Genomic DNA, 25,187 nt, shown 5'->3' on the forward strand with positions numbered 1-25,187 from the left:
GTATTATGTGTAAAGCATCTTTATAAAACGTAGCTTAGTAACATAGGCTGGTATCTTAGATATATGCAGACTAATCAGAACTAACCTGGCAAGTAAATGCTGGAAAGGCACACAGCAGTAGAGAGAATGGCAGATTAGTGTTAAAAAATACATGAAAAAGAGAATAGTACAACTTCTTTAACCATATGGTAAATGGCACGATTCTGAGCAGAAAAAGAATTGCTTGATATGGAAAACATCACATAAGGGAGAAAAAGGGCAAGACAGATTAGTCAAAAGCAGTGGCCATCACCAAAGGCCTCAGAAAGTCCTGAGACTAAAGCACCACAGATCCTGAAGTCTTAATTGTTCACATTTGTAAACAGGTCTCTGAGCTTCTGCCCAGCTCCTGAATGATTAACTGCTGTCTCATTCACTCCCATACAAGGACACATAGGATCACTTTTTTTTTCCTACCTAAGAATGTCTTGTAATGCATATAAACAGCTTGTACTTATTCTGACCATAAATTCTGCAGCACTTTGTTCAGCAGGATAGCTCCTAACTATAGAGAATACAATCACTTTAACAAGTAGTTGACTTCCAGACCCTTGATCTGATCTAAGGAAAAAACCACTTAAGAATATTCTCCTTATCTACCTAGGAGCTTCTGTATTATAATATCATCTCCCTTCTGAGCTAAATATTTCTATTTTGTGAATGTCTCCTTACAATTGCAACAGATTATATTGTGAAAAATGCATGAAAAAAGATAAAAGTAATAAAACCAGAAAAATCTCTCTCTTACTCTCTCTGTTGACTTCAATTCTGAAGAATTTGAGATATTTAGATTTTTATGGGACATTTCATACAAAGATAATCTTTCACCCCACCATCTTTAAGTGTTTAAGAGACAAAAGATGACACAACTCTGAACAAAACTTCTGGGACTGGTCAGAATTTTTAACCAGCTAGGAGCAAAGGTTAAATTACTTGACCAAGTAAGCTCAGTGAGTCAGCAGCAGAGTCAGAATGAATAAGCCCCAAGAGTGAAATTTCATCTTTTTGAGGCCAACATAATTTTCCCAACATTTTCTGCTTAGCCAGGATTTCACTTCAGTTTCTATTATATGCTTCTGCCTCCTCTAATCACTAAAGCACAATGGCTCTAAGTGGCTCTTCAGTTACTAAATTTTTAAACTCTTCAGTTACTAAACTTTTAAATGCTGTTTTGATGGTGTTGCTGGTGATATTTTTTGCCCTCTCATGTACTTTATTTCACATGAATTTACTAAAGTGCTCATCAATCATTATTCCAGTAATATAAGCTTAGGCAAGTATCTTGATTTAAAATTTACTGACACTATAATTCCTTTAAATAGTTCCAGCATAGCATTAACTTATTATAGAGAGTGACAGTATAATACAAAAATTGAATAAAATAAATGATAAATAAAATTTCTGAAGAAAGATAGATCTCACATCAGGCTATTTGTATCAAAGCACATGATGGCAATGGACTATATTTGTGAACTTGATATAGAAACACTTTAGCAACTTTTGTTTACATGTACAGGTCTAACAAGGGTAACATTTTCTTTCATAAATATTTGGAAACTGTGAAACAAAAAAGAAATAAAATAAAGCAAAACTTTTGGATTTTTGAGCGATCTGGAAAACCTTGAATAGCCCATCAGATTAACTTTTTCTTCTTTCAACAGCAAAAAAGCTATTCAGATATTTCCTTAAAATAACTTTTTTTTTAGATCATTACTACACTTGATAAACTCATCACAAAAAATTGTAAATGCCAAATTGCTTATAGTCTTTTTGCAGCAACACTCAGAGATCAGTGGAAGCTTAGCTTTGACCCCTTCAATACTTTCTTGAAAATCCTAATTTGCTGATGATAGTCACTGTCCAGAATTTTGTTCAATATGCTTGAGAAATATTTGAAATTGAAGAAGTGATTCTTTGATTTAGTAATTATATTCTCAACCAATTCAGATGGGAATATTTTCCGATGCAATTTTACCAATGACATTCAAGTGGGACAGCGACAGTTCTCACATTGCTGAGATAATGTTATTGCTATTAATAATCTCAAAGAACCTCTGAGATTGAAGGCATTGCATAGAGCCACAGATGGCTGCATAAAGGTCATTATTTTAATAGCTATAACATTAAAAATACTGGAAATTCCATACATTTAGCTTAGTTGCCCTGAATGTTTACCTTCAAAAAGCCAGAAATTATTGTGACAGGAAAAACCCTTTCAGGAAACATAACACTTTATAAATGACACTCTTGTGCAAGCTGGCCTTATGGTAATATAAATATTGATGTTATTAATGCCACCTAAAGTATCCACTGAAAGTTTCCAAATAGAAATATACCTGCCTGTCTTGTGTGCAATGCAGCAGTTTAAATCAGCAAGGCATTGCTTCTATTGCAATGTTTTATTTTAAACTGATTTATTGCACTGATGTCCATCAGAAAGGGAAAGGAGATTGAGGAGATGCACAAGGGAGTAAGAGAGGACCAGGAAAAGAAAGAAGACACAAATGCACTGAGTGTTAATAACATGAGTTACAAAGTATTTTTCTAGAGATTCCCACAGAGTGTGATTTCAGCTACCGGCTGCACTGCAGGTACCTTTCCTGTGTGATCGCGGCTTCCTCACGTGAATGGAAATTCAGACATTTTTAGGGCTTTAGCAATTGAGGCCTAAGGACATAATATCTGGAAGATATACATAACAGATCTTATGAATAGGTGTCTGGACAAAAATTCTTCCAGTGTTCAATCGATTCTTACTATTATTTCAGTGCCTTGAGTTCTTAATTACCTAAGGTCCAATTGAAGACAATGTTGTAGTCAGTGCATTCTCTCTGTCAGAGGGGAAGATATGAATCTTATGGTATGGCTCAACTCTGATCAATCAATTTCGTTATTCCAAATGGCCAAACATGGTTAATTAATTTATCTTAAATAGTGAGAAGGTTTCCTTATGCCAGCTGTGGCTGCTCTGTCACTGCAGACATATTTTCAACACTAATATATCAGTGCTTTGTCAAAGCTAATTCCATTTGTGCCTAGAAATGAGGCTTACATAATTTATTGGAGACTATGCACTAATTTTTGCTTTTAGAAAAATATCCTGATGTTCTGCTTTTTGAGACAAAGGCCAAAAGAGTAAAGATGTCATTCCAGCTAGTGGGACAAGTATAATGATTTTCAGTTTCTGAAAAAATGCTCAGCATGTCTCACTCTTTTTTTTTGGATAATATCTGGAAACAAAAACGTTTCAGAAAAGCAGTTTATTAGGTCTGTGAAGAATTCAAGCCTGAGTGTTACAAGTATATCTGGAAAATACATATAGATGTATTGGATCCTGGTTTTACAAACTTTCTTTAGATCATTTAGGTTCAAACTAATTTTTAAAATGTTTTGATTAAAAATGGTAAGATGCAATACTGAGCCTGAATCATACTCAGAATTCCTGTGTACTAGCTTAGATTCTAGATGATCATATAATAAATTTTTGGCTCCCTTTGTGATGCATTTTCGTCTCAGTGCTCATGTTCCAATGTGACAAGAAGAAAAGGAATACATCCTTTTCCAGGTAGGACTTTACAGTAGAGCTAAATCTAGCAATCAAATCACAAGTTAAGCTTTTACATGTGGCCATTTATTGAATGGATGCTCCTCTGCATGAACTCACAAACATATTAAGAGTTTTAGCAAATACTCAATGAAGTGCTTGAATGAAGTCTTAACTAACCATAAGGGACATGGAGAGGGTAGTCAGAAGTTATCCCATTTCTTTGATGTCAGTGGGAGGAATTTCCATTGATTTTGCTGAAGGACAAATCATCACCTAAGTCTTTAACACCAGGAACTTCAGTCACTTCTATTAAAACAGAGATAAAGCTATATCAGTGCTATTATGCCACACAAATACCTAAAAATAGATTACAAGCAAATTAATCAATTGCCTGTCAAAATGGGGTGGTATTAAATTTCAGGGGTTTATGCAGCTCAAATTTGTGTTTGGAGCACCAAGTAAGTAATTCTGCATCAATTTAGATAGATTGTTTCACCAAATCAAAATGTTTTATTTTAAATTATTTAAATATTTCTAAAATTTTCAACCAGTTCTGGACATAATATGGGAAAGAAAACTTATGACTGTATCGAATTTAGGAGGAGTGGATTCCGCATTAATATGTTACATTCTCTATAATTTTTTGTTATTCTGGAATAATATTCTGTTTTATTCTGGAAAGCTAATCAGATCAGATAATATAGTTGACAGTTCATTCTTCTGTTCAAGTTCTGAACTAGCATAACTAATCTAAGAAAATTATTTCAGTACAGATTAACTGATGAGCAGAGCTGCATGTTCAGAAAACAGAGTAGGTACTCTACCATCACCAGATACATTGAATTTTGAATCAGTAACTGGATGTCATATTTCAGCCCACTGAAGCTCGGCCAGTATGATATTGCAGTATTTTCTCTTCAGGACACAATTGGCAATGAAAATTTCACATATATACGAGGAATTGCTATGATAAACTTCATATTGCAAAAAATTATTCCAACATTCTTTATTAGGGAAATTATTTTGGGAACTTTTAGCAGAGACAAGTTGTACAAACCAAGGTTTTGGAGACATGCATAAAAGCTTTCCCTTAAAATAAATCTTAATTCCTCCCATGTCTCTAGAAGGAAACTGGTTTTGACAGACTGTATTTTGCCTCTGTTTCATTTAATTATTCACATCAACATTTACCTAGGGAGATTTGTCTTTGCTCAAATTCTCATTCCATGCCAGACAACCTGCTGCCTATTCTTATTACTTTTATTACTTATTGTTGTTATATGGTGGACTTTGAAGACAACACTGTTACAATTTATATTAAAAAAAAAAGTCACCATGAGAAAACTTGATCTTCAGAAAGAGCTTTTACTTCAAACTGTCTCAGATTTATATTTTAGGCCATGCAACATTTTAAAATTAAATCTTTCTCACTCAAAAAACATAAAAATATAAAGGTGGTTCTTCTTGGTCCTTCCAATGGAGATAAATTGAAAGAAATTTCCACTGAAAGAAATGTGTTTAAGTATGTGTGGAGACCTCACAAAATAGTTATCGTGTTCAAAACTCATTGACTTTTACTGGGATTGAAAGTATGCAGAATTCTGAAGGACTTGACCTCAGCAGTGAAAAGACTACTGCTTCTCAAATTCATTTTTGATCTAACTAGAAACAGAAAGAACCAGCATGAAATAGAGGCCTACATTTCACAGGAATAATATCTTAGTCACTTTTGGGAGAGAGTGGGAAGGTTGAGGAGAAATCTAAAAAATTTTCTATTGCTTTAGCATGAAATGACTGCAGTACAGCTGCATGATTCTTGAGCAATGGTGGGGGGAAGCAATCATAGGTACTGCTGAGTAAGTAATGTTTTTAAGTAAGTAACTTAAACAAGTAACATGAAGTTAATTGTCCCAGTAGCAAAGCCCCTAGAAGTCAGCCATTGCTGCCTGGAGATGTATGTAAAAAGTGATATATACATATGTTGCAGTCGTAGTCTCTTTGTCACAGTATTCTTCAGATTTTTGCTGTACTTTATGGAGAACCTTGCATTTCCTTCACCTATTTACTCCATATTCACTTCTTTATATAGAAAAATCTGATATTGTGAAGCTGCAGCTTCATTAGGAATCATCTGATTATAGTAGCATTTTTAATGCCTGTACTTGGGCTGGAAGCAGACAATTGTTTTGCTGGGTTTATTTTTATTATTCTCACAAGCCTTTCATATAGCAAAATGGCAATATATACTAAGCACATGTATGAATTTCTCTACTGGATGGCATACTAATCAGCAAAATAAATCAAGAAGCCCTGTCCAAACTATGTGAAAATTTTGCTGTTTGTGGGATGCCATTTTTTTAAAGTTTATATTAAAAACCAGAGGATTCTTTTACATTTCCCTATTACCTAGTACTTTTAATGAAAATCTTACACACTTTTACAAATGAATTTTTGAACATGCCCTTTTGGACTAAATATAGTGCTTTTGATTCTGTTTTCTGTTTTCAAAAGTGTTCTGGATTTTTGAAATGGCTTTTTAAACTACTATGGATATAAGTAGCATGCACAAATAGGCAGATGACTGTAGTTGCCCATTTGATTTCTCAATGTAGGACATCTATACATTGATTCATAAACCACGAGCACTCTCTACTTCAGGCACTTCAGGTCTGTACATGCACTGTGTTTCTGATTATTTACAACTCCAAATATGTTTTGCCGTAACACTGTCAATATGTCTGATACAAGGATGTTCACCTTCTTTCTGCTTTATCCTATAGGTAAAGATTTGAAACAAGGAGTAAGTGTCTTCATTTTCGTTTATGTAGATGTAAGGTAATTCCAGATTTTAGAAGAATGAACCTATATTTATACTGGAGAAATATCTGTGGTGAAAGTGTGACCCTTTAGTTTTTGCTATTTCAGGTTTTACAGTTCCTTTTCCCTTACTGGTAATGATAAATCACGAGAAGACTTACAGAGTGAAAAATTATCAGAAAGATCCCTCTCTATTTAAGAGCAGTAATATGAGATATGGTGTTATTTATTTCACTTTTTTTATTTGCAGCATAGCAATGCATGTGAGGGAAAACTTCCCCAAATGACTGTCAGCAATTATAGAATACGGGTACTTGTTTATAACAAGGAGAATCTTTCTCCTGGAAATTGCCTGAAAAGCAAGAAATACACTGGGATCATGAATTCAACCTGTGTAATTACCTGAGAGAAAGGAAGCGGAGATTTGTTTCTTGTCAGATCAGTTCTAATCTCATTTTCCCACAGCCTAAAATGACAGCTTTGTACTTATATCCATTAGTGAACCTGTGGACTCCTTCTTCTCTGATAGGAGATGTTAAAATAGATGGAATCATAGTACCATGAAAATGCAACCCTTTAATCTTGCTGGGAAGATCCAGGTTTCAGCATGTCTGGGGCTTTAAGTATTAGAGGTTACAACAGAAGGGCAAAGTGAGGGAGAGGGAGAGAGCAAGAGAGCAGGGGTGAGAGAAATGTTGGATATAACATTTCTAGAAGAACAATCCATTGGGAGTAATTTTTGCAACATTGTTATTTGCAGCTGGAATATGCAGCACGATTGAGACCATTTTGCTAATTACTTATCTAGACTGTGCATGTGTATCAAGTCAGTGGAGTTATAAACATGATTGATGTACCCATAAATTATTGTGTGTACAAACCACTGCCATGAATTTCATGATCAGAAGGAATTTTAAAGATTTTTAATTCTGACTGACCAGGTCTCATGTTAAGTATTAATAATTCTCTGCATTATATAATGACATCTAATATTATTGAACATTGCAGAACACTTTTGTAAGAGCAGCTTTCACTAAAGCTTTTCATATTGGCATTAGGTTAATACAGTGATGAGCAGAATGAGATCACATAGAACAGAATGCAATCTGGCTCATTATTATTCACTTTGTTTTATATCTGGTTGCAAAACATTGTACTAGTTTCTATAAAGGAAACAATGACTAATTAAAGGACACATTTATTAGTAGGCATTAACAGCCTCTGGGGTACTACTGAAATTTGTACTGAAAAAAGGCCACTAAATCCTGAATGAAAAAAACATCACTGGTTTCCAGATAGCAAAGTCTTACTGTAAATTCTGGAGATAAATATTCACTGCTACACAGCAATACTGAATTTTCTCCAGTAACATTACAGCAGTTGTCTCATGCTGTTCTTATCTTTCTTAGACAACACCACCATCAGCATATGCACAACTATAAACGTAACTGAAATTTTAAAATGGTAAATTGATAGAGGACCTCTGTCATTATTCTCCCTACTCCTGCAATAGAGAGCTCCTGCAGCATTAGAAATTACCTAATTCATTAAAACTGTTAAGTTTGAAATTTACTACAAGTTGCAAAAGTCCACTGTTGCATTGATAAAGCCATTATATCTGTAGTCCTCTAGCAGAAGGAGATGATGGTTAGGCTGGTAAATTTTTTAGAGCCATATTACATGCCCAAAATGGTCACATGCCTGTGAAAATCAATCTACAGTAGTTATAGCAATGGTGGAATGCATGAAAAATGTCATGGAAAACATGTCAGTCACAATGGGCAGAGCAATTGCTGAGACAGATATAAGGATCATAACTGCAATATAAAATAGATGCCTCTATAAATTACTCCACAGATGACTCTGAAACTCCAAACTGTGTAGCAAATAACTAGAGAAGTGCTGTAAACCTGACCTTAGGCAATTGCATGCCCAAGCATTTCCAGTTAAATCAAGAAAAAAAATATTTACTTTGTGTGAGAGATTTGAAGAGCAGGGTCCTCTATTGATTCTGAGGAAGCCAGGGCATAAACAGCAGTGTCAGCTACCAGACTGCAATCCTTCCCCTTATTATTTAAGAAGGAAGGCTGGCCTACAGTCATAGCTCTAACAAGGAGCTCAACAGAGTTTTCGGTTTTATGTTGTAGATAATTCAGCTATAAACTGGTTGAGCCCAGATTTATGCAAGTGCTACTACACATCTAATATCAAGCCACTTGTGCATCAGAATTCATGGATCAAATGCTGTTCTTTACTGTTCCTCCTATCTTATGTTTACATTCCCTCTTTTTATGTCAGGAAAAATAGTGTAGAGTTTGTTTCTGATAATGTGCTTTTTATGAGGACTTGTACAGTGTGACTGAGGCTCACGTCTGCTTTGTAAGAACAGAGGAGGAAGAGCATGTGGAGGTCAAAGAGCAGTTTGTCTTCCTTACCTAACAAATCTTTTCACTTCTGACAGGGACTGGAAAACAAGGATTTGTTAATAGTGGTGGGTTTATCTGAGTCGCCCTCTCATTTCATATAGATCACCAAAGACTATGCCTGGATTTTAAATAGTAATAAAAAGATTTTGTATTCAGCAAGAGAAACCCTGTGTCATTTACTCCCCTTTTAAGCTTTTAAATATTGCACTTTTTTGTTATTTCTTTTAGTCAATTAGGAAAGATGAATCAGAAACCCTAACACTGTTTCTGTTGTCAGGAATCAAATGTTGAATAATTTCTTATCCTAGTAAGGATAATTCTAATTTCCACTTGTACTTCATTTGTCTGAATTGTCCAAAAAAGTATTTGCTAACCTGAAAAAAATTTGAGTTCTCTCCAATTTCCTAAAATCAATTACTTAAAAACATGTTTGGTTAAATTTTAGTGCTCATGAAAAGGGAAGGCAGATAGCACCAAGTGAATCATCACACACAAGTTCCCTGGCACGGTTCTGCCAAAGCAGTTCAGCCCCACACCTGTCCTGGAACTATTCACAGAGCTAATCTATGCAGTAGTTATTCCCGTGTGGGCAACTATCCATGAGAGGCTTGACTGAGACCAGCCAAATTCATCTGCCTTGTGTTTTATTACTCACAGGAAGCTTGATCTGAAAGAATGAAGGGCTAACATGTTAACTCATACGGTGCCATTTTTCCACTGAGCTTTTTTTTTCTGTTTTGCAGTTACAGTAACTGAATTCTAGTCAGATTCTTTGTTGGACTTTTTGCAAGATAATAAGTGAGCAAATAACTAGAATTACATGTTGTTCCAAATATTATTGCTACCACAACACTCGTGGAGAAGGCTAACACAGTAAAAAAAAAATTGCATACCCTCCCTAACAAAGCAAGGACATATATCTTTAGTATAGCCTTCACCACGAATTATCTCCTTCCTTCATGTTAAGGGCTCAGACTTGGTACTGATGCTGATTGTGGGCATTTGGTGTGCCTGGGGGAAGAAAAATGCCAACCCTCCCATATGTACATGCACAGGGAGTTTCTGCAGCCATTGCTGGTTTAGTCTGTACCCTCCTTGTCCCCTGACAAGGGGACAGGGCTGAATTCTGCCCTGAGTTCAGCTGCAAGAGGCAAAAGCATACTGCAGACCATAGTACAGAGTTTGATCAATGTTTGACCTAGACAGTGATTTAATCAACAGGACAGCATGAATGCACTGATGATGCAGAGAAAACATCACAGTTCTGAATGTTACAGTGCACAGTGAACATTTCTTTCATTGGGTTTCTTAGAAACAACAGTAATAAAGACCCACTTTGGTGTCATTTGCTCTCTTGGCACATTACTCCCCTAATTCAGTCTTTTTTTTGTAACATAAGGGATCCCTAATCTCTTTCAGATGGGATGTCTAACGAAAAAAGCTACCAGGATCTATATTATATACTTTAAATAACACATAATAGTAATTATTCCCCTTTGATTTATTCACATAAAGAAATTTTATGTGAATAAACCCATTCCTGAGAGGAAAATTTAAGACTAGTTTATCACTAATTTCTTTATCCATCCCATCTTTACTCTGTGTCTGTTTTTTCTTATGGTTAAAATGCATAGTTTCTAAAGACACAAAAACGAGAACACAGAATAATATTAATAGGGACTAGGCTAAAGAGCAACAGACTCACAAAACCAGCAAAGGCTCTGTTCTAGAGGTAACAACACACTCTTCCTGACAATTCAAATGTGCTATGCCCACAACAGAAACAAATAGGGAAATCCAACAGATCGTTTTGTCCCATCTTAGCTTGTCCTAGAAGGTGCACTGTCCTACTTCTCCCTCTCATGGCAGTCCTTTTCTTCTCAGACAAGTAACAGCTTGGGTGGTTAAAACTGTGATAATTAGGACATTCTGATTTTCTGTTGCACATAAACCCGTTTATCTCTGGACTTCATTAGGTCCGGACAACTTTGATTACTCACTTCCATCCTGGTTTTCAGTTATTTTCTAGTTACTTTCCCTTTTCAGCTTTTATCTTCCCTTTGGCACAATACTTCAATACTTGACCTTCAAAAATGATGAGAAGTATTTAAATGAAAATAAAAGCTTCTGTGAGCATTATTATTAGTTTTGATAGTATCTTTAGGCTACTTGTCCTCAATGCACCTGACATGACAGACATAAGAGGATGAACTCCAGCTTAAAAGAAAGATCCTTCTTATCTGAAGAGCTAACTAAAAATTCTGATTCAGCCTATATTGCCACATGTATTGAAAAAACAGAGGCAGTGAAAGAGACAAAAAGGAGAGTAGTATTCTGCTACCAGAATACAAACATATGTCAATAAAAGTACCCCAGACTGTGGGAAAGCAAATTTCTTAGCAAGGCTCCAGGTCTTTTTTTATTTCCTATTGTACTAAAGAGGACATAATCTTTTAGCATGGCAGTGAAAGAGTTAAAAAGAATGTCTTTCGACAAGCATTGGCTATCAATCAACACAAGACAATATACAGTGCTATATTTAAACACCCCTTCCCAAGACTGCCAAGTATTTTTTCACAAGACTTAAGCAGCCTGTGAACTGACACTGATGTTATCTGAAATTTAAAAGTGTTTATTCTCCTAGAGCTCAAAAAGGATCATCTTTCTGCAGCTGGTTGGCTATACCAGAGGATGCCTTCCCTAGGTCAGCACGTGCATAACCAGACAATCATTCGGCAGCTTGTAAAATATGATTGCATATGAGATATTGATGGCCTAAGGGAAGTTCTGAATATCAGAGGTTCATAATTAGAATATCTATGCATTTGATTCAATAGAGTTTCCATCAATGTCACAGAGATGAGTGCTTATGAATTTCAGAGTCATCTCTGCTCGTATGGACTGATTTATGTACTTTCAGTTTTGGACAAATGAAGGGTGAAGAGTTAAAACTCTACTACCTAGAGACCTCCTTATCCTTTGAAGGGCTCTAAAATTTATAATTGCCTCTCCTGGTGTCAGGATCAAGCTCCACAGTTGGTAACTCATGACCTATTTATGATCATGCCATCCATCCACTTTCAGTCATTCTATCCTCTTATCTGTAAATTCACAGTCACACCATGTAGGATGTGTGGATCTGCTGATAAGACATTTTTGCAGGAAAGAGAATCTGGGTAGATCAACAGTTCTGTTGCCAGAGCTGCTGGCAGCAACTCTAACATCTCATTTATTCCAGATTTATAAAGATCCACTGTGCTGATCTGAGAATAGAGCTGAGTGTTTGAATTCTGTGATAATAGACAAAACTGGATGTGGTACGAAATATAAAGTTAAATAGATGCTGATAAGATTATCCAGTGTGGAACAGAAAACAACCATCTTGTTAGGATTGAGATTTCCACAGTTCCTGAATTGTGGGCTTGGGTTTCCTTTGTTTTTGCTTTTGGGTTTGTTTTAGTGGGTTTTGGTTGTTTATTTGGTCTCTACTTAGTTTTCAATGACAGCATTTTACTGGAATTATACATAACTAAAATCTAAGGTTCTAGGTTATCACACAAGAAGGGATACAGAACCCCGTATCCAGAATTTAAAATTAAACCAAATTTCAACATTTTTCTTAAGACTGTATATTGAATGGAGTAGTACTTGTGAAAACTGTTCTGTATTAACTGCAGAGGGAAAGCACTAGAGTAGAAAACCAAACAAACTAGAAAAACTTATGTAACAGTTTCCATTTCAAAATTCTTCAGTATCACTCTTTGCCCCACTACCTAGTTAAATTAAAAAAATGGAAGATGCTAACTAAACTCCAGAAGGAAATATATTTTGTTAAATGATCTGTTGTTAACTCTAATTATCTTGAAAATCTTTTCTGTTGTTTTTCTTTTCTATATTTTGTGTGTGTGTCTCCCCACATGCCTGTATTTACATTTTTACCGTTTTAAATACATAATACCACATGAATAAAAAAATTTTAGAAAGGAGATTTTATGGGGCTCAACATGGCTGAAAGAACTAGAGTAACATTACTGTCAGATGCTTTGTCACAGATGCTTAGGCATCTCTGGGCAATTATAAGGGACTTGACTCTGTCTGTGGCATTCAAAGTGCACATTCTTAAAGGAATGAGAGGTGTCCATTATGCTTCTTTCTTTCCTAAGTTTTTTCAAAGCTATAGTGGTAGGCACTTCTCTCCATGAGTAAAGATTGTAATTCTGCTGCATCACTGATCAATAATAAGATTTTGAAATTAGTTTTGTTGAACAGTGAAAATAATTTCTCAAATAAAAAAAAAAGACTTTCACTGGCAAAATGCATTTTACAATTTACTGTTGAACTCTTCAAGAAGCAGCTCTTCAGTGAGCAGCGTGGCACAGGGCCAGAATGAGCTATTTCAAAAATCCCTGTTAGGCATATACCAATTTGATACACAAGATTCAGCAATACAGATGAGAATGACTGTCTGTATGTGATCATGTTCTGTTAAATTTTAACAGTCCTTCACTGTATACTCATCTTCAATGTGAGAAAATTTGTTCTTAGACAACTAAATCTGTTTTAAAGGAGGAGAAATTTATCAGGCCGGACAACAGCACATTTTATTTGCTTAGTTTACTTATTTTGATTTGGAAATAAATTTTCAATGGACAGTTCAAAGCATAAAATGATGAAGTATTGAAAAAGTTTAAATTAAATTCTGCCTCCACTTTCTCTTCTCCAATTAATGATGTGGGGGCTTACTGTAATGGATCTGTACAACATGATGCAATATGCATATAGAACAGTAATATATTTAATTGGAGTCCTACAATCATCAGATCTAAGGTAACACCAATTCAGGCATCAAAATGATTTGGGGTTTGGTTTTTTTGTTGTTTTGTTTTTTTAGGTTTTTTTTACATCATAAATGATTAAACTTAACAGCAAGTTATCAACCAATATGGCTCAAAAAATAATGCGTAGTCTTGGAGCATTTGTGACTAACTCCAAAGCTAAGTGGTTAAAGATAAGAATAAGGTAAAACTTGGATGAGCCAATGAGATGGCCTGTGAAACCAGCCTAACAAGACAAATAGGGTACATTTAGTTGGATGCAAATCTCTCAGTGACACAAGAAGCACCACCTAGGAAAAACTTCCTAGATCATAAATGAAATTATGAGGTATGGCTAAGACATACTCCTTCATTTAGAGACACCTGACATGGTTTCAGTTAGCATTTAGGGCATGAAACAGGCTCACTAAAACTCCCTCAGCTAGCAAAACCATAATTCATTAAATTATATGCACACACAATGTCTTATCTGCAGATAGTTTCTACAGAGGTATACCTATGTATGCTGTGCCTGTGACAAACACAAATACTGCTTCAATCCTAACAAAGACACAATTCTAGTAACTTCAATTAATTTTACCTACATAGTTTGTTTCCTTTACATATGTGAAGAAACTCCTATTGAGAGCATATATACATTAGTATAATCAGACATGCTGCTGGGGTTGTATCATCTTCAATTACAGCTAAATGACATCACTTTGGGGTATTGAAATCATTACTCACATGAGTATTACCTAATAATGAGAAGAGTGTCTGTGAAATTAACTTGCCAGTGAAAGAGAGAAGGATTGAGTCTGGAATCCAGCACAATAATTCAAAATGCAGTTCCTCAGCTGTGAAGTTGTATTTCACAAGCACAGGTGAGTTTGGGACAGACTCTTTCTGTTGATCTCGGGAGCAATACCCCTTGGGAACACCTCAGCTTTTTTACCCACTATAGAAGCTTCCAACACACTGTAGGAAAAGTATACCTTTTTTCTTATTGTTTAATTTGATTTGCAGTTCACCAACAAAATGAATTTCTAATTAATATTAATTATATATGCTTTGAATGGTCTGAGGGAGACCTCTATGACTAGACAGTCACAGTCACCTATATATGTAACCCATACAAAAACTGTATATATATGCATGTACACATATATAACCTACATTTCTTTTTCAAAACTGCATATTAATTCTCATGTTCTGTCAGTATGATATTGATATAATTTTTTTTTTGGTAGTAGTTTCCAGTGACATTGTAAAGGTCATCCTTTTCTCTGCAGGAAAAACACACAGGACATCTTAAGAGAAAGAAATATTTGTACTCTGAACATACAGGTCTGCAGCTGATGACCCCATGACTCCAGTTTGACCATGTTTTGATCCTCTGCAACCTGTGTGAAGATTGAAGACTGTACATGAGCATCACCAAATCCCCCCAGCATTCCTAGGCCATGCTGCTGGAGCCCTTTCCCACACAGACAACCCTTTTAAAGATGATGTCTCTTGGCTAGATCTTATGGAACAGCTTGGCCAGGTATCAGCTGCTAGTGAGCTGCTAGTGCAGCACTGGAAGCACTGTCAGAAAAAGCTCTACTCTTTAGTTTAATTTGACCTGTTGGTTTTGTGAAGGAATGATAAAATCTGCCAGTGAGATTGGGAGTAACACTGCAGCACACTGATTTCTGGCTTTGGGAGGCGCTGATGAGGCTTTTCATTCAGCGCTCTCACCTTCTCTCCTCTCAAGAGGTCATGTAGCACTTGTCTCATAGTAAATGTGGTAAACTACATAGTTTACCGTGTTTACTATGAGAGAAATGTGTAGCATCAGCTGCCCTGACTTTCCTGAACCCAGATGTACATGACAATGAATGTCTAATAAATCAGACAGGGAATTTCAAAATCTTTTCCTTGTAATGCTCCCACAAGATCTCAGTCATTAAAAAAATCTTGAAAATTTTTTCTGAAGAGATTTTTTGGAATTGCTTTAGATTAATTCAGTCATCGAGAAGGAACTAGCTTGATATCTATATGATATTTTTAAGATAATTAGATTACCAATGACAACCTGGACACAATAAAGAACTTTGGCCAAAGAGCAGAACTTCTGTCACTTCACCCAAACATTTTCACTGTGATGTTTTCAAAAAATAAATGATGTTAAAAGAAAGTAAGTACTGGAAAGTAAGTACTGGATTCTGTGGCTCAAGGTATGTCTCTGCCTGGGTCAGGATTTGCAAAAACACACTGCAGACCATCACAGTAATCTACTGACCTGTTGGAAGTAAGTCACCTCTCACCTGGGGCCAAAGTAAAGCCATCACTTTGCAGGACCAAATCTGGCAATGATCTGATCATGTATATCAAAAGAGGGTTTTTTTCTGAAAGGACTTAAACAGTTTCAAAGACTGATAAACAATTTTCTGTGTCATATGTCTTTTTAAATACATCCTTGCATTACACTAGGCTAGGAAAGATTTATGAATAAAACCTCAAACCAAATAAAGCAGTCATAGCTTGAAGTAAAATATACAGAAGACTGTTTCTAGGTAGAGTTGAAACACAAGACTTCTTTTAAAAAGGGAAACTTTACAGACCTTGTTCTGCATCATTAAGTTTTCAGGAATGCTGAATAGAGCATGATGGATTTAAGTTGCTGCTAGTATTTAATTTTGATACAGTTCAAGGGGCCACATCAGAAGAAGGAATCAAAGACAGAAAAAAACCAAATAAACAACCTGTTAACTGGGAAGACCATCAATTAAAAAAAGAAAAGGTATAAGAAGGTCCCAACACCTTTCACCAGTGGCTGAAAATATCAGATTAAATTGTAGTATTCCTGAGGCATATTATTTGATGTGATTAGAATATAATTTGTTAAACAGAGCAGAGCTTTTATTTCAAACACTTCTTTCCTGAGTATCATCAATGGATTAAGGTTTCGGTGTGTTTAAAATAAATTAATAAAACATGCCATCATTTTAATTATGTTCTTTTTGTGGTTGTTTTTCTTTAAAATAAGCCAACTACTTGAAATGTGTCGGTTACACATAGCTGTAGGGAAACTGAGGCTCAAACCATCAGTGCATGTCCAATTAGTATTCTTTTAAAAAAACAACAGCTGTATATTATTCTTCTCTATTTTTTTTAATAAGAGAAAAAAATAAAAACATATAGAAAAGAAAAAACAATTTTTACACCTCTGGGGCAAGTTCCAACTCTGGTTTCTTGGGGAAATAAATAAAAAGCTTTGCAGAAAGACTCCTAAAAAATTGCCCAAGGGGGAGGGAAGGAAACACCTTAAAACATCACATTACCAAGCGCTGAGGTAATCAACTACAATCTGAGAAATGTCAAACAGTGGTATTCATCTACTCAAAGATTTTGCTGGTCAAGTGCTTAACTGCCATTTGCAATCACTAACTAAAATATGGAATATAGTTGTGGATATAAACAAGAGGCAAATTAGTATCAGGAAGCTGGGTTTAATAATCCCCTAAAAAAGTCCATCTGTTTTATAAAGACCCCTTTTTGCTTGATCTCTGACATGTATTCCTAATATAGACAGCACTGGATTTTTTTCCTTACATTTTTTAAACACCCTACTACCATAAACTCTACTCATAGTATATCTGATCTGAGTGTTTCTCTCAAGTTTCAATTATGTAAGCACTGAGGGGCAATAAAATTTCACACAGGTTCAGCCTGCTTCAGAGTAAGTATTATAACATCAAACAAATATAAATGCAATTCCTTTATTACTAATGTTCAACAGCACTGGTTACTTCTTGTTTTTCTGATTTTTGCAAATATTTATCATATTACCACTGGAATAGCTGAAACTGATTGAAAGCGCTTTCATGTTTGGAACTGGGGTTTGTTTTTGTTTTCCTGCTTAAAAAAATTGAAAAATCACATTGTTTGCAAGGAATATAAGATTGATAACCTCAAAGTCTAGGTGATTTGCAGATATAAAAGACTAAAACAATTTATAGTCTGTGCTTCCTATCCACTATGGAGAAGGGAAAAATACACCATTGACTACACCCTTCTCACAGATAGAGGTCAGTAATGGACTGGGTTTGAATCTGCCTAGTGAAAGCCTGAAAGTTACATGAAAGTATCCTAGGCAAAAATGAACTCATTTTGAGATTAAAGAGGTAATAGAAATGATCAAGAAATAAAGCTCTCACCTTCCTGTAAACAGTCCTATCTTAAGTGTGCCTTCTTTCTAGTCCTTTAAATAGACAGTTCAGTACAGGAAAAGCCTGATAGTTGTACTTGTTTTAACTGCTTTTTGTTTTCTTCACTTGGTAAAACTCTGTCTGTCCTCCTTTGCTGCGGGAAGGGTAGGGGAGTCAGCCCTAATGACATCCCACGTTTTAGATATTGCTATTTTAAGCAGCTGAATGCAAGCACATTCTTGGTTCTTGAAGGAAAGCACAGCCTATGTAATGCAGATTCCAACTGGAAGGGTGTAGGGTTGCGCAAAGGAGATATGTCTACATCCTAAATCAAGCTATCCAGCAGGCCAGGATATAAATGTAACTTGTAACAGTGGCTCAAATTAGATCCAGACTTCCCCAAGCCAAACACAGATAACATCACCTTATACAAAATACAGGGTGTATGTGTGCGTGAGGAGCAGCTCTTAAGAACGCTGGGTGCATTCCAGCTCCACTTCTTGCTAAAGCCTTGGACTTTGGAAAACACTGATGACTGTTCTAGTCACAGGTAGTTTTATAGACACTGTATTTGCACAGTGCTCTGACTTGTTTTACCTACAGTACTCCAGGCCTGGACTCTCTTAACTGCCTCGCTACCATATCAGCACACAGAACAACCATTGAAACAGCCTCTTGAAATCTCTCCTCACATAATTTTCAGAAACAAGATCAACACTCACATTCTGACATCACTTTTGTCACATAGAAATAATGACTTTAAACTCACCTCTTTTATATCTTTTTTATCGTACAATGTTTAGATCTTTTTCATTATGCAAAGTTTATATCTCTGTGATAACATTGCATATATTGACTCTTTCAAAGAAAAAAGGACAGAAAGGTGAATAGAGATATAGGTACAGTACCTTAAAAGAGTTTTGAAAAAAAAGCCAGGATGAACTTTTCTCCTTCCAAAAATACATATATCAAAAATTAATTCATTAGCTTTGTCTCAAACTACAAATATGTAAAGGTCTTTTTTTGGAGAAAGACCATGTCAGTGAATGCAGCAAGGAATTTAGTCCATGGAAATTTGTGGGGGTTTTTGTATGGTTAGTTGGGTTTATTAAATCCAAGAACTGATCAATCTCAACCTCTAAACTGGTTTAATTTCCCTGCAAGCACTGTAAAGTTAGTTACAGTAAATAAACCTCTCTTTAACACACACGCTCACTTTCAGAGAGAGAGGTGGGGGTAGAGGGAGAGGGAAGGAATGAGAGAGGGAGAGGGAGGTAGAGAGGAAGAGGTCTGACTTGCTTTTAGTATCTTTTCCTGCTCCTCGTGTAAGGAACCTCTCCCTTTCCATTTGGCTGAACGCTGCATTGCAAAAGGCAGTATCTGAAGAAATACAATCAGTACCTTCCACATCCAGTGCAGGAATTTACACGGATTTGTGCCTTGGATTTATTAGCTTATTGTAAGCCCTAAAACAGATTTCCTCCATTAAAATTAATTAAAAGCTCCTGTTGACTGCTTCCCACTCTGAAAAGAAGGTGGAGAATCTTATTCTCCTAACTTTAATGATTGTTTATTTATCTTTTATGGGGTTTTATATCATATTCAAGAGGGGTCTTTTCAGCTGCTTGACTTCCTTTTGCCATCTGCTATTTCTTGTTCACGCACTATCCCCACGCACCCAACCCCCCCGTAGTAGTTATTCTTATTTTGTCAGATCTCCGTCTAACTCGTCAGGTCTCTGAGCGGCTCCTTTGTATTCCGAATCTCGATCCGATTCCCTTAACCTCTCCCCCACCCACTCACCGCCAGCCCCGCTCCGGAGGCTGCTGATGGGGATCTGGTGGATCCTCCTGCCGGGCGCAGCTCCCGACTCTCCCCGCAGATTCCTGAACACTCGGCAGCGCCGAACTAAGCCGACTACCTCTCCCAAGCAAGGCTCACCTCTAAAGGTCCCGTTTCCCCGAGCCACCTCCCAAACAGAGCCGCTGGTGGTGCTCACAGGGGCGCTCTGCCGGTGCCCCTGCCGCAGGGGTAGTCCTCGACTCTCTCCTCCCCACGGGGTGGGGGCCAGGCTCGGCACCCTCCCTGCTCGGCGGTGGAACGCGACCGGGCACCCGGGACCTGGCTGCAGCTGCCAGCTCCGAGTGCCGCTCCCGAGCCACACGCTGGCGCAAAGCAGCCCGGGGACCCTGCTCGCACTTGCCGCCGGCCATTCATAAATCCTACTTGTGCGTGCCCGGCGCCGGGGACGTGGGGCTCTAACGTGGCCAAGGCGGTATTTCTGACACAGCCTGATCCCGGCTCCGCAACTTTGCCATCTGGGAGCCGGCAAAGGGCACCGCGGCTTTAGATCGCCCGGGGCTAGAATTACCAGAAAGGAAAAGAGTAAGAAATGAAATCCCAACTGTACCTGGCGGTGTCTGGGAATCCCTCGCCGGCACGGATCGTAATCCCCCTCCGCGCCTCTGGCCCCCCACACCAAAACTTTGCCGCCGCCGCTCCTCGGTGGTGGCCGCCGCCGCCCTCCGCCCGGCGCCGCTCCCGGCCGGCCCCGCGGGCCCGTTCCCCGCCGGCCGCCGCCGCTCCGAGCGACCCCCGCGCCTCCCGCGCCTTCCTCCGCCCTTACGAGGCGGCGGCATCGTCCTACCCCCTGCTCCGCCACCTCCTCCTCCGGCGCGCAGCCCACGGCTCTGGCATTCCCAACGCACTTTCTCTCCTCGATTCGCTCTCTCTTTCCCCCGCCGTTCCTCCTTCTCCGGTAAAAAAATAAACGAGAGGGGACCGCGGCTACGCTTGGTCTTGGGGTTTCTTTCTTTCTGGATTTTTTGGTTGTTTGCCCTTTTTTTTTTTTTTTTTTTTTTTTGTCTCTTTCTATCCTCTGGAAATGATGAAAAGATCACATGAGGAGTAGGATCGGCGACCCAGGACCCTCGTAAGTCGGAGAAGGCATCGGACACATGTATGTGAGTATATTTGTGAGCGTGTGTCTGGCTCTCTCCAAGTCCTGCGCCTGCCTCCAGCCGGGATTGCAGGATGATCTTAGCAGTAGTGATGCCTCACATCTCACTATTCCCTGCTAATGTAAGTCGTGCCTTTTTTTCCTCCCTGCCTGACACCCCAGGGAGATGTTTACAGTAATGAATTCAGTTGATAGCCATCTCTCTCTCTCCTGGAGTCCCTCCCACATTTCTACTTTAAAGAATGCTTGGAAGGCAGGGCTGCAACCTAAAGCTTTCCAAGAGGCAAAGTCAGGCTAGATTTTCTCTTTTTCTTCTTTCCTTATTTCCCTCCCCGTCCCCCCCGCGCCCCCCCCCCCCCCCCGGCTGCTTTTAACCCCTAGGTTGCTGAGGACAATTTAGCCAGCTACATCTGTTTGGGCTCCCCCGCTTTCAGCAGTGGGAACCAAGCGGGCGGCGCTGCCGGGGGATGTTCGGGCTGCGGAGACCCCGCTCCCCGCCCTGCCTCACCGCCGGGGCCGCGCTGCGGGAGAGGAGGGTGCGCGCACCGCGTCCTTGGCGGCGGGACTGCCCCGCGCCGCTGCTCCGGGGACTCTCCGAGTGTATCGGAGCGTATCGGAAGGGAAGCCGGGAAGTGAGCTGAGAAACTCCCCGAGCGGCGGTTCTGGGAGATGCCCTCGCTAGCAATAATTACAGCCGTGCTCTCCACCAACATGGCGATATTTCATGTGCAGCCGCCGACAAGCCCGCCTCCCCCACCCCCTTCTTTTCCTCTCCTTCCTCCCTTGCGAACTTTTAGATACACAGCACCAGTATTCAACAAATATAACACAGAATAAAAGAATCTCCAACCCTCAGGGAAGAGACGGACCTCGTCTAGTATTCTGTCTGATTTTCATCATCAGCCATAAAGACTTAAAAACCTCTGGAGAAACCGTCTTTTGCCCTAAAGCGGTAACAACACCCACTCCCCTCCACCCTCCTATTTCTCCTGTACACATTCAGTGTGTGTACATATAAGAGTGAGTGTGTGTGTGTGTGTGTGTGTGTGTGTGTTTGCATGCCGGGCTGTCTGCGCTTGTTTCAGAGTAACCCTTCCCCCGCCGTCCAGCTTCCTAGTAGGCTACTGCCTTGTCCTGGAAAGTCCACTTAAACACAAAGCTATTTAATACCGAGAAGCACTTGAGCGATAGGATACAGCCGTCAAGGTAGGACGTGGGGTGTGCGAAGAGAATTTGTCTCAAACTCCTACATTTCTCAGTAAAGAAAACGCACAGCACAGCTTTTGCTGCGAGTTACTTTAAGAAACGGGCTGAGGAGGGATGGAGGAGAGGGAGCTGATCAATGCCATGTGTCGAGGAAACAGAAAAGGGAACCGAAATGCCTCGGGGTTGGCTTCCCCCTCACCCCTGGCTGCTCAGTGGTTCTATGTGCTCGGCCGTACCTCATAAGCTGAATCACTCGCTATTAGCTCCGCGCCTCCTTCGCCCTTCGCTTGGGGGGGCTAAACCACTCCCGACTTCAAAGGCTCAATAAAGCCGTACCGAGGAGCCCGGCGAGGGTCGGCCCAGCGCCGTGTGCTCGGCGCAGCTCCTGCCCCCGCACTCGCCCTGCCCTCCACCTCCTGCCCCCCGAGGGGCTCCGGAGAGTGCCCGCGTACGGACAGCCCGAAGCGGAGCCGAGCCGAGCCGAGCCGCGCCGCTTGCTCGCTCGGAGAAGGACTCGTGCCCTCCCTCACCTAGGCGGAGTGATGGGGGTGGGGAGCGAGCACGGACGGGGAGCGCAGGTAGCCAGCATTTCTCAGGGCACTCAGCAAGAGGAAGGGAGTTAAGGACGAGACCCCGCTTCCCTCCCTGCTTTACGCCCCCAGGACGGAGGGGAGGCAGCCCGGGGCCCTCCGCGGGTCCCAGCCGGCCGGCAAGAAGAGGGTGTGACACCGGTCAGTCCCTCGGTCAGAGCCCGCATCCCCAGGGGCTGCTCTGTGGCCGAAACTGCTCACAGCTGCCAGCTGGTCCCGAGGGATGAAAGGATCAGGAGTCCTGTAGAGTACAAAGGCTAATGTGCTAGGTACTTTTTTTTTTTTTTACTTTTTAAGATCTTTCTTTCTTTCTTTCTTAGCCCCTGCATACTTTTCAGAGTTCTCATTTGAGTATGATTTATATCACCTTCATGAACTGATGGACAGCCAGTGAATTTTCTGGCGAAAAAACCTCTCTTTCTCATGTGTAATCCACCTGTCCCTCTGTTTTCCACGTCCCCGATACTAGCAACCTGTCGTCAGCACAGGAGGCAGAGCTGGCCATTGTCGATCACAAGTATTTCTGCCCTCTGTGCCCCTAATGAGGGAGGAAAGTGGAAATGTTAAAAACTTCTGCAAGGTTGCAGGCAGTTGCCCTGCTCCGCAGTCTCAGAGGGATTAGGCGGAATTATTCCTGTTCCTCTCCCTGTCCCTGGACCCTCAACCAGCCTCTACTTCAAATCAGTGAATGATACTCAGGATACGTTTTGGTCAAATCAAGATTGTGTCAATCCAGAAAGTGACTTAATCAGGCATTACCTGCTCCTGCGGAAGTGGGTTCCTTCTCGGTAGGTCACCCAAAGCCCACCGGGTCCGGCAGGTTGAAAGGGGAGAAAGTGGCAGCACGGCTGGGCTCCAGCATGGTACTATTTTAAGGATCACCACCGAGGTCTCTGTTTTCCATAGCTGCCAATGGTCACCAACACCCAAGGTTGCTCTCAAGGAAAGGAGGAAAGAAATTATCTTGCCAAACTGCTCTCCAGCCGGTCATTTGACCCTGACACCCACCGATGACACAGAAGAACACCCCGTTGAAGCGGCTAAACGCCTCGCAATTTCCTGTCTTCTCTTCCCCCAGGCGGCCCCGGCGCACCGCCGCCGAGCGATCTTATCGCCGTGCGATCATTATTCACCGGTGACAACTAGAGATGCAGCGCTCCTAAGTGAGGGTGACAGATTTCAAACGCGGGGCTGCAGCGTATCCAGCCTCAGACATATTCTTCCTCAAACTTTGCCTAGCAAGAAAGTCAGCGGCTTAACCCTTTGCAGCTCTTTCTCTCGCCCGGGGACCGAGACCCCGGAACTGGGGAATGCTGGCTGGGGGGAATGCAGGACAACACGGCTACTTGGCTGGGCATTCTTTTTTACCTGTCATTTTATATTCTTGGTTATTTTCACTTGAAACAGATGAGAACCGCCAACTCTGGGGAGCAGATGGAGGGCTTTTCTGTGATTAGGGGCTGGAAAAATCCTCTTGGCAAAGCAGATCGCTGGGGACTCACCTGCGGTCCCCCTCTGTCACCGTGTCTGCAAACTCATCTGCATGGCACGACTTCCTCTTATACGCACATATAGAGAGCTTCTGCACTTTCCCCAGCGTGGTGTGGTTAAAAGCACAATTCCAAAAGTGCCATTTCACTCAGATCTCCAGAATCAGCTCTTTTACAGGTTATTAACTACAACAGAGAAAGGAGCAAGTGAGAAAGAAACATATTTTCAGGAAAGAAAGAAAGGAAAAAAAGCCTTTTTCACACATGCACTTTGTACTCAAAGGAAATATTTGCCACCACCAAACTCCAGCATGTCAGAGCATGTTTCCTCCTAAGCACAAGAAATCTTGAAACTGAGGGAAAAGCATGTGCAATTCAAAGATGAAATTAAGTAATGAAGTGCTTGAAAGCTTTCCAAAGTGTGTACCACCAGCCCAGAGCCCGATGTCAAGACAACGTCAAGACAACAGGGAAACAAGATTAACAAACTCTATTGGTTGCCTAGTACTCATTTATATATATTTAAAGTGCATTATGATATTTCTGTCACCCTACTCTGCCCTCATCCCCTCCCTCCCCCGCAACCCCCTCCCTCCCCCCCCCCCCAAAAAAAAAAGGAGGGGGAAACACACGACCTCTGACTGCAGCTGGTATTCCGGGCGGTCCTTCCAGAGCCCCTGTGGTCATGCTGCAGGAAGGATGGAGAGGCAGGTAGATGTGTATGAATGGGAATTTCAGTGCTTTCTTCATTAGATGTGTAAGATAAGGCTGGACAAGGGAGGAGATGAATCCTACAGTAAGCAAAAGGACTGGAAAAAAAAATATTCTCCTCCCATCCACATTTCCAATTTCCGATTTGAAGCGCAGCAGGCAAATGAACCTCATTTGAAGAACAACCAGCCACACTCAACCCCCCCTTCCCAAAACTCCCCCCAAAACTGACCCTTTAGACATCCCACATATCCTTTTCCAGTTTGTAACCGCAGTGACGCGGCTGGGGCCGTGAGCAGCCCTGGCCGAGGGAGGTTCCGCAGGCAGGAGCGGGAGCGCTGCCGCAGGTGCGCAGCGAGAGCTCCGCGGGCGCGGAGCGGAGCCACCTGCACGTC

The 25,187-nt window shown here is 40.2% G+C and overlaps 1 protein-coding gene across 7 annotated transcripts in view; it reads right to left on the bottom strand.

Annotated features, from left to right (window-relative positions):
- The window catches only part of FLRT2 (fibronectin leucine rich transmembrane protein 2), a 63,274-nt gene extending 38,113 nt beyond the window's left edge, over window positions 1-25,161 (bottom strand). Inside the window, exons 1-4 of one of the 7 annotated variants that reach the window (XM_071426677.1) lie at window positions 25,025-25,161; window positions 24,717-24,849; window positions 24,094-24,267; window positions 23,351-23,750 (exon numbers count right to left, since the gene is read on the bottom strand). The gene's annotated coding sequence lies outside the window, so the exon portion shown is untranslated. The other 6 variants (XM_071426676.1, XM_071426674.1, XM_071426679.1 and 3 more) reach the window with 6 other exon arrangements.
- Window positions 25,162-25,187: the final 26 nt, after the last annotated feature.

The sequence above is a fragment of the Agelaius tricolor genome, unplaced genomic scaffold (assembly GCF_023055355.1).
Source record: "Agelaius tricolor isolate 1412-34295 unplaced genomic scaffold, bAgeTri1.0.p SCAF_5, whole genome shotgun sequence".
NCBI classification, from domain to species: domain Eukaryota; kingdom Metazoa; phylum Chordata; class Aves; order Passeriformes; family Icteridae; genus Agelaius; species Agelaius tricolor.